A 17372-nucleotide genomic window follows, 5' to 3' on the forward strand; every position below is an offset into this window, starting at 1 on the left:
ATTGAACCTCTAGCCCAGGCTATACGTCAGGAAACATCGTTGAAAGGGATTGTAATAGGAGGGGACGAGTACAAGGTGTGTTTATACGCAGATGATGTCTTGGTGACAATCACGGATCCCAGCTCAGGTATACCAGTGTTAATGGGGATGTTGGAAACATATGGCCTGTATTCAGGGTATGTCCTTAATGTCAAAAAAACTCAAGTTCTGTCATTTAATTTTTCTCCGGACCAGACACTACTGGCAAAATTCAAGTTTAATTGGGAGGCAACTGCTATCAAATATTTGGGAGTGTTTCTGCCTAGAGATCTGACACAACTGTACGATATTAATTACAGTCGTATTAATAGAGAAGTATATAGCGATCTCAACATTTGGGCCTTGCTCCCTCTCGACCTTGGCAACAGGATACAGATAATTAAAATGAATATTCTTCCCAAACTACTCTATCTTTTTCTTGCTTTACCTATTCAAATCCCAGAGAAGCAATTCAGGGAATGGAATAAGCAGATTTCGAGATTCATTTGGCTTAACAAAAGACCAAGGGTGAAGTTCTCTACTTTGCAGTTGCCGAAAGACAAAGGGGGCTTGGCTCTACCTTCATTAAGGGATTACTACTTATCTGCTCAGCTGAGGTCCTTGGTGTGTTGGTGTAATCCATCTTTTTGTGCGAGGTGGAAGACGATTGAGATGTCTCTCTCAGACACGCCAATCCAGTCTAGACTTGGTCATGCAGCTTCTGATTTGGACGATACCTTGACGCCCAGCCACTGGGTCACTTTTACATTAAAAATATGGAGGGGAGTGGTCAAGCAGGCGCAACTCCAGGAAGAGATAAAACTTCTGAGGTGGCCAGCGTATGACCCTGATTTTTTACCTGCTTCCCACGATAGTAGATTTAAACAATGGGTGTGGCATGGAATCACTGCTGGGTGTTTGGTTATTGTAAAATCTAAAATTATGGCTTTTGATACCCTATGCAAGACTTACGATCTCGAGAAACAAGACTTTTTTCGATACTTGCAACTCCGTGACTATATTGGCAAAAGACTGAAGGGCTGTGTCCGTGGAGACTTCTCGATTGTTAATATTTTCATTGATGCTTATGACTCTGGGAGTAACAGAGCCTTGATAAGTAAACTGTATAAATGTCTGACTAAGCTCAAAGGGCACTCAACGATTTACATAAAGCAGAAATGGGAAAAAGAAATGGACATTGTGATTACAGAAGATGGGTGGGCACGGATCTGGGAAACACAGTTTACCACGACTAACTCCAACATGTGGCGGGACTTCTGCTGGAAGAACATTATACGCTATTTCATAACGCCTAAACAGAAGTCTAAATTCAGTGCTACACCTGCGTTTTGCTGGAGGAATTGTGGGGAAGTCATGGCTGATTACGGTCATATATTCTGGTCCTGCCCACTCATACGACCCTTCTGGATGGAAGTTATAAAGATAATTACAGAGGTGTTGGGATTCCACGTGTCTTGTACATTTACCTCATTGTATCTGGGATATTTTACAGACGATTTAGTTGCAGATGATGTTTACCTTCTGAAAGTACTCTTGGCTTCTGCGAAGAAGGCCATAACAAAACGCTGGCTCTGTAGAGATCCTCCCACTGTAACACTTTTTACCTCTATAGTGGAAGATGTCAAATTGATGGAATGTATGACTTTCACTCTGCGACTGCAGGGAGATTTGGGAAGGAGACAGTGGAGAAAATGGCTGGACTTTACAGCTTGTGGCAGCACCCTTTAATGCATAGAATTAGTAATGCAGACTTGTTGACGTATGTATGTGTGGATGTGCAGATGTATGTACAGGTGTATGTTATCTTCCCGTGACCTCATACTGTTTCTGTTTTTTCTTTCTTTTTTCTTTTATCTTGTTGCATAAAAATGTTCCTAAACAAATAAAAAGTGTCAAAAAAAAAAAGAAAGGTACAAATAACGTGTTTTTTAAGATTGAACAAATACTTTAAAAAAATATTCATATTCGGGAACAAGAAAAACTTTATATCAAAAAGCTGAGTTTCCTTATGAGACCGCTGTGCATCACTAGATGAGTGACGTGTAAAAGAGGTGACTGACATGGGCTACTCCACACCGTAACAGAGAAGGCTCGGCTGAGCGAAAAAAGGCTAAACTGCATCACTATTATTGTTGAATAGATTTTTTTATACCTTAACTGAGTTCCGGAGGCGGTTTATAACTTTCGCGAAGATCGGAAGATTATTCTATTACGCTGCATTACTGAAATAGGCTGTTGACAGAGTAACGTTAACGTTCGGTTTAAAAGGTTAAAACAATGCTTGTGTAGTTGTGTTGAATTTTATGCACTTGTGGGAGTTATATGGTACATTTAAGTTAGTTTAAGTTAGTTTTGCAGACAGCAAGATGTGGGCTATAGAGTAATTAACTTTAGCATAGCTTCCCGTCACTCATTAACTTAGCTGAAACTCCCCACATGGATTTGGGCAATCAAACAGAAAAGAGTGTTGCTGTGTGGAAGCATTTTACAGCCAGTACTGCAGATTAAACCAAAGTGATATGTAATGTGTGCAAAAGTCAAATCAGCAGAGGCAGATATATCAAACATCTGGCAACATCTGCTATGCATAATCACATGCACTTAAAGCATCCTCTCCTGGTACTGTCTGCCAACTCCCCCCACAAGCATCAATCCCCCCACCAGCACCAATTCATCATCACAACCATGTCCTGCCCCTGCAAGTCAGTTTCGCTGTCTGTTCAGTGTCCTCCAACAAGGAGGTGGTGGGGTTCATAATCTTCACAATGGTTTAATCATGGATGAGGCAATTGCTGTTATTTTCTTTTCGATGATGTTTCTTGTTACATATTCATTGCTGGATTTATGGAAAAACATCAACTAATATTGCATATCCATAATTATTATAATGGATATAATTAAAGAACACTTACACTATAACGTTAATTCGAAGTTAAACGCAAAAAAACTTGATTATTATGCCTATTTAGAATTTTACTCGAATGCACATACAAATACTTTTCCACCCTCAACAAATACAAATACAGATACAAATACGCCTGCTTTGCACATCTCTAAGAACCACTGAATGAACAATCGGCTGGGAGGTTAGTTCCTTGATCATTAGTATGCCGATTGTCATGACCGTTGATGAACAACCACTGATCAACACTCACTCATCAAATGCCACTGATCAGTGGCCATGAGTCCCATTCACAGAGAGTTGGGGAATAGCTGAAATCACAGCATTGTAAGATGGTGAAAGATGTACCCTTAGGTCCCCTCCTTGATTCAGAGATGGTCTTTCCCTTTTCATGTAAATGGCCTCCTTGACTCTGCGCTCAAACCAGCGTTCCTTCCTGTCCAGGATGTGTACATCCCCATCGCTGAAAGAGTGTCCACTGGCCTGCAGGTGTAAATAGACTGCAGAGCCCTGGCCTGACGAGGTATCTCTGTGTTGTGACATCTGCTTCGCCGGAGGTTGTTTGGTTTCCCTGATGTACAAGCCAGTTCTCAATAAAAGGCACTATAGTTTGCAAAAGGTACCTGAAGGAATCTTAGACCAAAACAAAACGTTCAGGTCTAATGAAACAAGAATTGAACTATTTAGCCTGAACGCAAGCATCAGATCTCTAGGAAAGTCAAAGTCAAAAAAACTTTATTTATCCCCAAGGGGCAATTAAGAGAGGATAAACCCACTCATCACCTGGCCAATACCATCCCTACAATGAAGCATGATGGTGGCAGCATCATTTTGGGGATTTTTTTTTTTTTTTTTTTGGTTGCAGGAGCTGGGAGACCAGTCAAGGTTGAGTGAAAGATTAATACAGTGTAGTGGGATTTGGTTTGAGGCTCAGCTGCAGGGGAGGGATACAGCAGCATGTTCAGAGGACAGCTTCATTGCAGGTTGTGCAGCAGTGTTGGTGGTGGGGGCAGCTGGGACATTTTCCCCAGGAATACACGCTTACAGAGGTCAGGCAGGTGTTCTGTGTTGCTGAGGGGTCAACACCCTCCCTCAGTCCAGGAGAGACGTGCAACGTTGTGGTAAGATGCTAGGTGGTATGGACTATGGTGGATATAGTGGATATAGCCGCCAGGCTATGATGGATTTGGGTTGCATGCAGACCCTGGTTCACCAAACCCTGGTTTGGCCCAGGACATTGTTGGAGGTGGAGTGGGTGAAGGTTAGGTTTATGTATGGAGAGATTCATGAAACAAATATTAGGGCAAAAGCTAGTTGGGAAGTCAGCACATAAAGCCTGACGCTTCCTATAATTCGGGGAAGAGATTCGCCGGGGTTCAATAACTTGTTGTGGGAGGGCATGGGGATGCTTTAGCAACCTTTAGTGGAGTGTTTGTGCTACTCACAGCATCAATGTGGTGTTGTGCGACGCTGACTCTGAGGAGGAGCAGACAGCGGGGCCTTTTTGCTCCACAGAAGATTTTCCACTGGAGCAGTCTTGACAATACCCTAGGCTCACCCTTCCACCAAGTGATAAAAATTGATGGTCACTTGGTGCGCCATGAAGCAGCACGCACCTACTAGCACTTTAATATTGATTAAAGATAGGCTGTATCAAGTGAGTTGTGACACTCGCACAGAAGAACATACAATGTTGTTGGTGCCTAAAAGTCGCCAGGAAATTAACCTCTTTTTTCTTCTTCTATTTTTTCAGTACAACCCCACGGCAAGGCACATTGGATATGTTAAACACACATAGATATCACTTATTATTTGCTCTGGTAGACTTCTGGTATCTGCCTTTTTTTTTAATGAGGGACCACAATATTCATAGCTCTATGCAATGAGGATGTAACACTACTTCTAAAATAATCTGAAGAAGCAAGATTTATGTGATTGCTCTGCATTGTGTTGACACTTGGCACTGAAAAAGACAATAGTGCCAGAATGACTTCTTTAAACTTGCTTACTTTACATAGATGCACTCTAATGACCTTTATTTCCCACTGCTGTGTAGTCAATTACTGTAAATTTACATTTTATTATTAAATAATCAGCCAACAGAGGATTTACAGGGAATATTGTTATAGTAAACCACTAACCAACCAATAATAGAAAACCTGCTGTACCTCCTGAGCCACAGCCATGCAAAAAACAAAACAAAAAAAAACATGTAATGCATGCACATGTAACTACTGGTCCGATCAGCGAGAGAACCAGAAAAATAATAGATTCCAACACTGTTTTAGCAATAGCCAGTCTATTGACATTTATTTTGACTGATAAATGAAAATTGAATGAATGACAAAGATAAGAATGTTGTCACCTGATAGGATCTGTAAAAATATAATCTTATTTTGCTGTGATATTTTTTCAATTTGTCACCAGTTGGTTCCAGCATTTCTCCATGCAACATAAACTATATTTACCGCTTACGTGGCCTTTGCTACTTTTGTGCGCTTCATCCTTTTCCGCCTCATGAGGGTCACCTGAGGCCTCTTCAAGCCTGCGATCAGTAGCAGCAACCTGGGCCGCGACTTGGTGAGCCAGCTTCTCAGTAGCGTCCCCTTGGGAAACCTGTAGAAATAGCAATACATTACAGCATGGAGAGCCACACAGCACTTTTTCATGCTTTCTAATTTTTTCTTATTTTTAATACATAAAAGATTAACAAAAAAAAAGATAGTATAATGTTTTTCCAAATCTCTTTAGCAGCATTTATTTAGTATACCTTAATTCATAGATGGATAGATAGTAAAGCATGTAAAATTTATTCATATTGCACTTTTTGGGCCTGATCCTTGGGGTGGACCAATTATTTGGCACGGCGTGTTATGGGGTTTAAAAGCCACAGAGATCTACAGTCCTTCCGATTAATTGCTCCTTCCATAATTCTTCCTCTACACCACTGCAATCGGGAAATATAAAATATTTAGGTATTAATGTTTCTCCCAAGCTTGCAGATCTAACTAAACTAAACCATATCCCACTTTTAAAGAAAGTAGTAGATGATCTGACTAGATGGAAATGTCTACCCATATCACTCATGGGAAGGGTTGCCGCTATAAAAATGATGGTCTTACCAAAAATAAATTATTTATTCTCAATGATCCCAACTAAACCACCACAAGATTGGTTCAGATCTCTAGATTCATTCATGTCCAAATTCCTTTGGAAAAATAAACCCCCACGTATAAGCTTAAAAACACTACAAAAGACCAAGGATAAAGGAGGATTAGAAGTACCTAACTTTCAGCACTACTTCTTAGCCAACAGGCTTCAGTTTATCTCAGGATGGCTAAAACATACCCTCTTAGATGAACCTTGGCTAGATGTAGAACAAGCACTTTGCAATAATCTAGAGCTTATCAGCGCAAACATCCAACGACATGAATGCTTCAAAAGCATCAACATCAGCTCTTCTCTGACAGCATGGTGGGAGTTTCTAAAATTGACGGAGTCTTCATTAATCCCATGCAAACGTACACCTATCTGGAACAATCCTGACATATTACAAAACAATAATATGATAAACTTTCCAGATTGGAGTGGTAAAGGAATCAAATACTTAGAACATATACTAGAAGGAACAGAATTTATTCCATTTGACAGACTAGTTACACAATATGGGATCAACAAGAAAAGATTTTTAGAATATCAACAAATTAAATCCATAGTAAAAAAGAAATTTAAACCGGGTCAAGTTGAACTACAAACAATTCAATTTCTTACTCTTAAAATCCCCAAATTACTCTCCAAAATTTACAGAATGCTTTCTAAAACAGATGAATCAATATCACTTCCTATTGCAAAATGGGAAGCGGATTTATCAGTTAACTTAGACCTAAACTTCTGGTCTCAGATTTGCTTAAAAACCTTTCATCTAATTAGAAATCCCAGTCTTCAATTAATTCAATACAAAATACTACATAGAGTGCACTATACAGGTCATCGGATGTTCAAGATGGGTTATACGTCTACCAACAACTGCTCACACTGCCAAACCAATTCACCGGACAATTATATCCACGCTCTTTGGTTCTGTCCACCAGTTCAGAAGTTTTGGCGCGAGATATGTGAGGACTTATCAAAGTGTCTGAAATGTAACGTTCCAACTTCCCCTTTGGTGTATTTGTTGGGCAGCTTAGATAATGTCACTACAGATAAGAATATAGCCCATATGGTTTTCACTGCCCTATGCATAGCCAAGAAAACAGTCCTCATGAACTGGAAAAATAAAAATAACCTTAATTCTAACCAATATAGAAATTATCTATTAGATTACATTAGTCTTGATGAGCCTCTGCCACCACATCAGATCAATTGCTCTGGGCTCCTTTGATCAGCTCCATCACCTAGCGGGGGTGGGGGGTCATAGTTTGGTCCCACCTATGCTGTTGTGATTGGTGTGGGGGTAGGGACAGGCTTAGGGCATCGGGGGGTTCCCCAGGAGCATCTTCCTTGGAGGGCTCAACCCGGGGTAGCGGTCATGGCCTATTAAGGGCTCTGTTGGCTCTTAGGTGACGGTTTCCTCGTGGATGCGTGCAGCGGGGCTAGGAGAGGGTCTGTGCTGACGGACGTGGGTTACTGACCTGGTAGCCTGCCCCAGGGTGGGTCCGGGACGGACGTGGGGTTGTAGGGGTGCTCCGTCTCCGGGCTGGGGCCCTGGCTGGGCCTCGGGGGCTTGGGTCCTGGTTGGTGTGTTGCCGGGGTTGTGGGCGGGTGGGTGTATGGGGGCCCAGCCCTGGCGCAGGGTGCCGCCGGTGCATCGAGCCACCTGGGGGGCTCTTCGACTGGTGGGGGAGGTTGTTACATCTTGCAGGAGCTTTCCTCTCTTCAGGAACTCACTCTGCAGGAGGGGGAGATACAGGAGAGGTGGAGGAAGATCTCAGCCTGGGCGTCTATTGTCTTATGTAGTCTGGAAGATGAGTGGAGGAAGGGGTGGGTGCAGTTTTCTCTGTGGTGGGGTCAGGCGGCGCTGCTGTACTGGGCCCCGGTCCGGATGGGCCTGGGCCCCCTTTCCCTGGTGGGTTGCAGAGTATGGGGGTGCCTACTGGGGTCAGCGGGGGAGCTGGCCCCAGGGAGGGGTCACTTGCCCCTCCCTTCCTTCCCTCCCCATCTCCAGCTGCCTCCCTCTTCCCACTCCACCACAATCACCCACACATGCAGGGCCTTTCCGGTAAAGATATGTCACCAGGGTGCAGGGGAGGTATCCCCCCCCCTCTGTCCCCTTCTGGCTGCCTTTGCCTCAATTTTGTCTCACAACTTAGACATTCACATTACTCACTATAGGATCTTGGGGGTGGGCACGCTACACGGACTCCAAATTACCATCAGGGTGTACACCTCACCCCTGGCGTCGTTGCCCACCTCTCAATTTTAAATACACGTAGACATTGAGGGCTAGCAGGAGGGACTATGCGCTTACCTGCTGCTCTCTGGCAGGTAGCTCCATGCCCTCCTGGGTTTTAAATGCACCTTAGAACACACATGCATCAACACTACATATGAGCGGGTGGAGGGAGGTTTGGAGTCTTCACACACCCCCGTTCTCTGCGGCCTGCTGGAGCAGGGGGGCTAGGAGGAGGAGTTGGCTGTCCGACTGGGGTCTGGAATGTGGGGCCTCCCTGCTGCTGCAGAGTCGAGGCAGTCTGCTTCTCTTCACCCCAGGGAAAAGGTTAACACTACCTGGGTCTGGGTGCAGTTTCCCCCTCCAGGGGCAAGGGTACCTAGACCCGGGGCTTAGAGTATGCTTGGGGAATGTGGTTGTGTGTACAGTGTCTCTCTATGTCTGTCTCCACGTTGGGTGAGTGTTGAGTAATTGCATATGAGAGCATGAGGGTGGGAATGGATGTTTGCATCTGTGTGTGCCTGTTTGTCTGTGTCCATATGTCAGGTCGGGTATCAGACGCCACCTCTTTGGGGACATCCCAGGTCCTCCAAGGTATGGAGGCCTATCTCCCCCCACCACTCCCCCTGCCAGTGGCAGACGCCCTCAGACATCGGTGCGTTGGTGGGTCTTTGTGTCCGGGGATGGGCGTCCAGGTGCACACCGGCTCACTCCTTGGTGGCTGCTTATCGGGGCCTAGAGCCTGGGGCTCGCTCGGGCCACTTCGGGGGTGGGGTGCCCTCGGCCTCTCGGCCTGGGGCTCGGTCACTCTGGCACAGCTGGCTGCCGGCGGAGCTCACGGGCACGTCACTGCAACCCCCCCCTGGCTTCTGCTCCGCGGCTGCTGAGTGACCCCTCATCTGGGACTCTCCTCAGCTCTTTCTGGGACAGTGGCGCGGCTGCCCCTCTGTTAGTCTTCCTTGGTCTCTTGTATTCTGGGGGCCTCTGGATGTCTGGAGTTTTGATCTCCTCCATACCTGCTTCATGCCCTGGTGGACGGGGCTGAGGCTCCCCACACCCTCCAACAGATCATTACATGAAGCAACCTTTTAAATACATGCAAGTGTACACACGGGTGCTCGCACACACAAATGACACCCTTTTTGGCTCCTACCTCAAAGCACACTGTGCGCTGTCGATCTTACGTGCTGCACAATAATGTTTAATATTTAGTATTTCTCGTTATATTCCCATATATCACAGGTGTCGAACTCCAGGCCTCGAGGGCCAGTGTCCTGCAGGTCTTAGATGTGTCCTTGATCCAACACAGCTGATTTAAAGGCTAAATGACCTCCTCAACATGTCTTGAAGTTCTCCAGAGGCCTGGTAATTAACTAATCATTTGATTCAGGTGTGTTGACCCAGGGTGAGACTTAAAATCTGCAGGACACCGGCCCTCGAGGCCTGGAGTTCGACACCCCTGCCATATATCATCGTGATGTTGTTTATTCTATTGTTCTCGTTTTCTTCTGCTTGTTTTCTTTTTTCATTCTCAACAGGTGAAATTAAAAAAGTATCTACTGTTATCTACTGTTAGCTAGTTTATTGTGATGGTGTTGTTTTTATTATGTTGCTCTGTGTTGTTTGTTTTCTCTTCTGGTTTTTTATCTCCATACAGGTGATCCAGGTGTTTTGTTTGTTTTTTTTCTTCCCCCCTTTCTCACCATCTCTTCTCCCCTTTATTTTTCTTTCTCTCCCTCTCTTTCATTCTTTCTCCTTGTCCTATCCCCCAATCATGTCTGTCCCGTCTTTAAAAAACGAAAATAAAATAAATACATAATTATAATAAAGGTCAATCAAATGGACCAGTATGGCAAGGCCATGATGATCCACTTGGTAAAGTAAATCCACTTGGCATCTTTCTTGGCCTTCAGACAAAAAAAAGCCACAGAGACACCATGTTTATAAAAAATGCATCTCAGCTGTTCCGATACTCCTGACACATATGGGATCACTACAGGTTTTCGCTTAGGCAGCGGTTGTCCTTCTCTCCTGGATCAGCTGGAGCTTTCTTTGGTGCCTTCGCAGCTTTGACAAAAGTCCAGTTGGGATAACTACATTTACTCAGAGCCTTCTTGATGTGATGTTCTTCTGCCTCCCTGGCCACTGTGTCAGTGGGGATGGTGTTCGCTCTGTGTTGTAGCGTCCTGATGACACCCAGTTTATGCTCCAGTGGATGATGAGAGTCAAACCTTAAATACTGATCCGTATGTGTAGGTTTATGGTACACGTCAGCTTTTAGATGTCCCCCATTACTTTTGGAAATCTCACAGTCTAAGAAGACTAATCTGCCATTTTTCATATCCTCCCTGGTGAATTTGATGTGTCAATCCATGGAGTTAATGTGATCCGTGAAATGTGGTACATCCTGAGATTTGATTTTACCCTGGTGTCACCCTGAATCAATGGCTTGGTGGTGTTCCAGGGTAGGATAGCAAAGCCCTCTTTTCCACTTCTTCCATGTACAAATTGGCCACGATGGGTGAAACTGGGGAACCCATGGCACACCCATGTTTCTGCCTGTAGTACTGACCCTTGTATGTGAAGTAGGTGGAATTAAGACACAGTTCATAAAGAAACACATTTGGTCGGTGCTGAGAGTGGTCCTGTTGCTGAGGTTGGGGTCATCCTGTAATTTTTTTATGGACTACCTCAGTGACTGGAACACAAGTGAAGAGAGATGTAACATTGTCCGAGACCATAGTTTCATCTGCCACCATAATGACACCTCTCACCTTCTCAACAAAATCCAACGTGTTCTGTTGCTATGTCCAGATGGTCAATTTTGGGGCGTTCAAAACCAGTTTTTTTAAGTAATGCTCAAGCGACATTGAACTGTCAAATATGACATCCAGTTTCCTGAGATTCAAAAGAACCCAAGAGCCCAAGAAGCTTGGTATCACCAAATGTCATCAGCATCACTCAGCTATCCTGTTTTCCCTGCTGCTTGGGACAATCTGCTGGCGAAAGCTCTCTGAGGCTACACTACTTTCAGCTGCACCGTCTAGTGGACCCTGGCTAGCTACGGGTTTTTCAAGGGTGTGGAGCCGGGTCTCCAATTCTTGTGTCTGTGAAGGTCCTCAGTCATCCAGGTCATAGTAGCCATAGGAGCTTGGAAAGAAAAGCATCTGGACTTCTTTAAATCCTCCATACATGGTAAGGGGCTTTCTTATGATGTCAGTGGCATCTTCTTTGCCCATCTTATTATCCCAGCAGGGGATCTGATGCCTGTCAGGGCATAGGTATTGTCCAGATCTTGTTCTTCCCAGGACTCAGGACTTGGCTTCCTCTCTACACATATATGGTTGGTGCAGCCTCTTCGTGATTTCCTTTTGCCTACAATGATGCCGTTTGGTAGAATGATCCATTAGACTACACAGTCTACAGCAATGACATTTCAGTGTTGTCTCATTTTAATGTGACATTTGTTGTATTCTGTATCCATCTCTAATAATCGGCTGTTTACCACAGACCTTCAGAGAGCCCTGATGAAGGCTCTTAAGTTCCTGTTGATCTTGTACAGTTTTATGCATTCCAGGATCCACGTGTGAGACCCACAGACTCAGCTTCACTGCTTTTCCTTGGAAATGTGGTGCCATTTACTGAGTGGGTCTTTGTTGTTTGACCTAGCTGGACTAAAATAAGAAAAATCTACCTGTTAGCTGTAATGTTAGGGTTTGTAGAAGACTATGAATGAGGACTGTGCAGATGAGAGTCTGTGTAGGTCACCAGACTGACAAGTTGGAGTCTGACAGTAGGATTTCCCCCCCTCGGGCCGGGTCTACTGAGCTGCACAATCAGCTGGCAAACCACATGTTCGCAAGACACACTCAGAGCTGTTTTATGCAGTAACATAGTCTTGTTTAGCAAGCAGAACCAAACAGTACACAACACAACAGTTTACTACATGCACATCAAACAACAAACATCACTATATGTTCCATGCTGATGGATATTTCCTAACATCGATCAGCATGTTTGCAGGAAAAAAAATCTCAATGTTACACTCTTCCTCCCTTACATTTGGGCTTTGCTTTTCCTCATTTCTAATATCCAGTAACCATGTCAGTGAGGTGATGTGAGAGAAAAAAAGGTCTCCTATATTTGTAGTTCAACAATTTGGACAAATAACCAACTGACCAATCCCATTCTCACCTATCGCTGTTTTTCTCTGAGTCAGAAATAGAAAATAGGGCAGCACCTTAAAAAGAAACACTCCTCACCGAAGTACCATCATAGCAAAGGTTTTAGCATGCTTAAGACTCCAGCTTCACATTCTTGACAATCAAGCAGCAGTTTGTCAATATAAGAGCTGTGCAGTACCATGAAGCACCTGCAACCTTTGTGTCTTTATATGAGTTGAGACCTGCTGGGCACAATGGAAAACAGGAAAAAAAACCCTCCCAATTGTTTTAACTTTGTGCTGCCCAAGCACACTGAAATCAGCCAAAGAGAAATCTAGCAACGTTCAGACCGAGAAGAGTCTTGCTGACACCATTGTTGTCGCCTGCTGGGCTCAATGTTAAATGTACCGAGGGTAACTGTTTGTGTTGTCCCCCCCAACTTTAGTCTTCATCCATTTCATTGTCTTCATCTGATTATTTCTTGTTTAGCTTCTTTCTCTCTTCAAGTGCTCCTATAGGCTTCAGAAAGTGAGGGAAGTTGCATCTTTACTTTAAAATGAGTTATGTAAAGCCATCTAACTAAACATCTTCAGTACAAAACCTCTTGACTCATCTCAATCATTTTCTCCTGGTATTTGTTTAATCTTAAATTGTAAATTATTTTAATCCCTACCCAAGCCTACTACATCTTCCTCCTTCACAACAGCTGTTTTTTACTGCCTGGTTGCCAGCATACTTAAGAAATCAGAGGAACCAGTTAATATTCTCCTTGTTTGTCCAAGATGTAGCAGATAGCAATAGCAGCTCATTATTATCTGACAATAATCTGGCTTGGCAAATCATGAGCAGCAATGTCACAAAAGCTCCCTTCTGTCTGTTACAGCATGAAAAGAACCATTCAACTTAAAGAGAGAACTATTACTAAGTTGTTTAAAATTATAAGCAGATCTACAAGTTTACAGGACTGTCAAACCAGAACACATGCGTCAAATTCATCAGGAGTTCTCACTCTTAAATAGTTTAAAAGTTAGCAGTTTTAAACTGCAGGAATCCCAGTCATTGTTATTCATATCCAAGCAGTTTCTTACCTAATCATTCAACCTAGCAGTATTCCCTACTTCTGCATTACAAACACAACAGAAATAAGTCCTTACCAGTTGACCCCACACATTTGTTAGGTTATGCCCCCGGCAGCCCTGCAGAGGTAGATATATGAACCCCACTGCAGTTTTTTCCTCACACACCAGAAGGTTCAGCCAGGATGCAAAAACAAGTCTGATAACAAACAGAAGGCCTTGACCTGTTCAGGTGGTGTGTATGTGTGTTGGGGTGGGGGACAGGGGTTAGTGGCACACACACACACACACACACACACACACACACACACACACACACACACACACACACCTCTGTAGGGGCAAAGGCGTACTTTAAAAAGGAGGGCCCACTCAGCAATTCTGACTGCAAATGGCAATGGGTGATCCCGAGCTCAGCTAGCCTGTTGACAAGTTAAGCCAAATATGCAGGTGAAATGCTGCCTTTCCTATTTTTAACCTGAAAATAAGTTTGAAGTAGCGATGGACTGAACTGAACTCTGCATTCATTTAACTGATTTCAATGCATTTGGAGAGTTTAAAAATGAAAACTGTTCAGCTTTTTCTGTGCTCTTTGTGGAATGTGACGGTTATCAGGGCCAGATACAGTAAAACTCCAGAAGAAATATCCACGCCGCTGGTAAGCTAAAGATGAAAGTAGTGAAATGTGAAACCAATTAAATTGCTTGTTTCAAATATTTGAAACATTTGATATCTAAGTATTTTTGCATTTAATTCCTAATTGCTTAAACAGATTGTTAAAGTTTAATGTCAAGATGACTACAATGACTATGTTATAAAATAAGTTTCACTAATTACTACGAGTTTAGGTAGCAGCCTGATTACTAAAGTTTTGAAGCAATAGCAATCCTGAGTTTAATGAGTTCAAAAACACTCAAATTTAAGCTCACTAGAATGTTGTGCTGAAGACACTAAAGTATCTTTTTCAAACTATTGCCAGTGTGTACATTCTTATTTCCATATGAGTTATTGTGTTCGTGTTCATGTTCATCTAGCTAAAACACTTTTTCAAGTTAAAGTCAAGGAAAATGTCACCACTGTTAAGATTTCATCAGGGATTTATTATTTACTGCCAAATATTCTTACCAAAGCAACACATTTTAGACCTGCACTATTCAGTGTCTGTCTTAAAATTAAACAATAAACTTTAAATATATATTTTGGTACTGTGAAACTACTAATTTTATTTATACATCTTTTTATTTATCCATCCATCAGACCATCCATTTCCGTCTGCTTATCCGGGACCATATCATGGGGGCAGCAGCCTCAGCAGACAGGCTCAGACCTCCCTCTCCCCAGGCACCTGAGAAACATCACAGCAAACCCAGACCAGGCGAGATATATAAACTCACCAGCATGTCTTGAGTTGGAACACCACACAGGAGGAGCCCACGTGGCATCCTTGTCATCCTTTATACATATAATAAGCTTATTTTCCAAGTGTCTAATTGATTTTTAAAATGTCCCTGGTCTAAGATGAAGTAACCTGCAGGAAGTGGAAGCTGTTTATTTGTAGCCCTCTAGACCATGCTATGGCATGAGTATAATACAGAAAGGATGGAAAAATGGGAAGTTGGTTGTAGATGTATTTTTTTCTTCTCAGTCTGAGAGGATGACCCTCTTGTTTGTTCTCTGCTGCAGTGAGGAGGAGGACTGGCACTGCAATACAGATCATCAGTTGAGGAGGAGAAAGAGGAAAGTGGGAACAGGGAACAAGAGAGGGAGGGGGCTTTGCAGAAAGCTTTTTTTCAAGGGTGAGGTTATGGGGATCCCTGCTGGAATAGAAAAGATTCAGAAAAAAAAGATCCAGAAAAAGGAAAAGTAAGCAGAGCTTGGCCCAGAAACAAAGAGACAAGCTGGATGCGGATCTAAAGCAGGCTGTGATTTTATGTTGCAACTGATTTCATTAGTGAAATTTCTGTTGTATTCAAGGATTATACACAATAATTATATATTCCACCCTGAGGAGTAGTCCCCTTTTCTCTCTGTTTAGACCTAGACCAAACAGTATTGTTAGCCGTTAATATAAAGACTTGCTTCTGACTTTATAACTTAAAGCAAAATTTGGAAACGTAAAGTTATTTTCTTATTTACATATGGCTTAATAATGATCCTTATTGCTGTTTAAGAGAGGAGCGGTGCTTCAAAGGATAGTTGCAGATTTCTGTCAGAATCTGCAGATTATACAGAACAAATAAAATGTTCACGTTTCTCCAATACTGTCTTCCCAACAGTTTCACTGACATTTACACGGGATGGCCAGGAAGCGTTCACGATGTCTTATCAGGCACTTCTCCGGCGCTGATAATTGGCGTCTGTCCTGTGTCAGTGACATAAAAGACAGATTTAATGCGACATGACCATTCAAACAGCAGTCTAAAACTTCTAAAACATCAGATATGCATCGGATTCAGTACCACATACGAAAGTGACCCAGATCGGATTTGAAAATATTGGATTTGTGCCGTTCACACTGTGATACCATGATCGGATGTGGGTCGCATAGGGTCATTTGATGCGCTTTTGCCTGCAGTGTGAACGTAGTCTAAGAGGCTCTAATGTAAGTATCCTGTTAATGCTGGTGGTGTCAGTTACACAGGAATGCATTTGTTACTTGGAAATTCCGACACCACTTCAGATTTAAAGAAGAAAGGGATGGGCAAAATCTGACCGTGGGATGCATACTCTGTTTGCCAGCAACCAAGCTGCTCTCGGCATCAAAAGACTCCACCTCCAACCTAAAAAAACATCTGGGAGTAAGATATTTTTTTAAAAACTAACGTTGACCACACATGAACAGGCCCTAAACACCATGGAGATGCGCATGCTCCGATGGAGCTTTGGAATTACAAGACGGGACCGTGTTACGAACAAAGACATACGGAAGCGAATAGGCGTAGCCCCAATTAAGGAAAAGATGCTTGAGTCCCGCCTGAGGTGGTATGGACACGTGATTCGAAACGATGAGAACTCTGTAGAAAAAACGGCTATGAAGATCTACCCAGAAGGATACACCTAACAGGTGGGACCAAATGTTTGGTCACACCTGGTAAGACCAAAGGTGGGAAAAAAACAGCCAAAGGCTGGACAAAAATCCCATTGATTAAAATGAAAATGTTCATCAACGTCAGAAAAGAATTATTTTGCAAAGTGAATAATCAACAAAAATAAATTGTATTGAAACATTCAACACAATAACTTGTATACAGTTATCTATTTAAAGTTGGTTTTGTCTTTTTACCTTTAAAGACTTTAACTGAAATACATTAAGTCGCAACAAAAGGTTTCTACTTCTATCTGTGTCTGTTACTGTGAGCAACAACGTTCTTCTTCCAAAAAATACACAGCAAAGATACAAGTACAAGGTGTCTTGATGACATTTGATGTGATTTTATCAATTTTCTTTGTGCTGATACAGTGTTAGTTCATAACAAGTGAAAAATGGAAACAGACCTAACAACAAACAAAACAAAATCTATCTATTTATTGTTATGGTCGTCATGCACAGGTGACAGTCGCAACATATATGTGACTAACAGAAAATGGTAAAGTTTAGAGAAGAGGCTTCAGATATCCAGCCAGGTAACAAGTAACAGTAGTGAAGTAACAAGGCATTCAGCTAGATTTAAGCATTTCCTTTAGAAAAACACATTTCAGACACAAGCTTCATGCAGGGATGACAATCAAAATGCATCAGTGTTGATAGCAGTTCCCCCGCAGGACAACATGACCTTCACAACTTCACACAAATAACAACCAGT

The sequence above is a fragment of the Simochromis diagramma genome, unplaced genomic scaffold (assembly GCF_900408965.1).
Source record: "Simochromis diagramma unplaced genomic scaffold, fSimDia1.1 OVJJ01000565.1, whole genome shotgun sequence".
NCBI lineage: Eukaryota > Metazoa > Chordata > Actinopteri > Cichliformes > Cichlidae > Simochromis > Simochromis diagramma.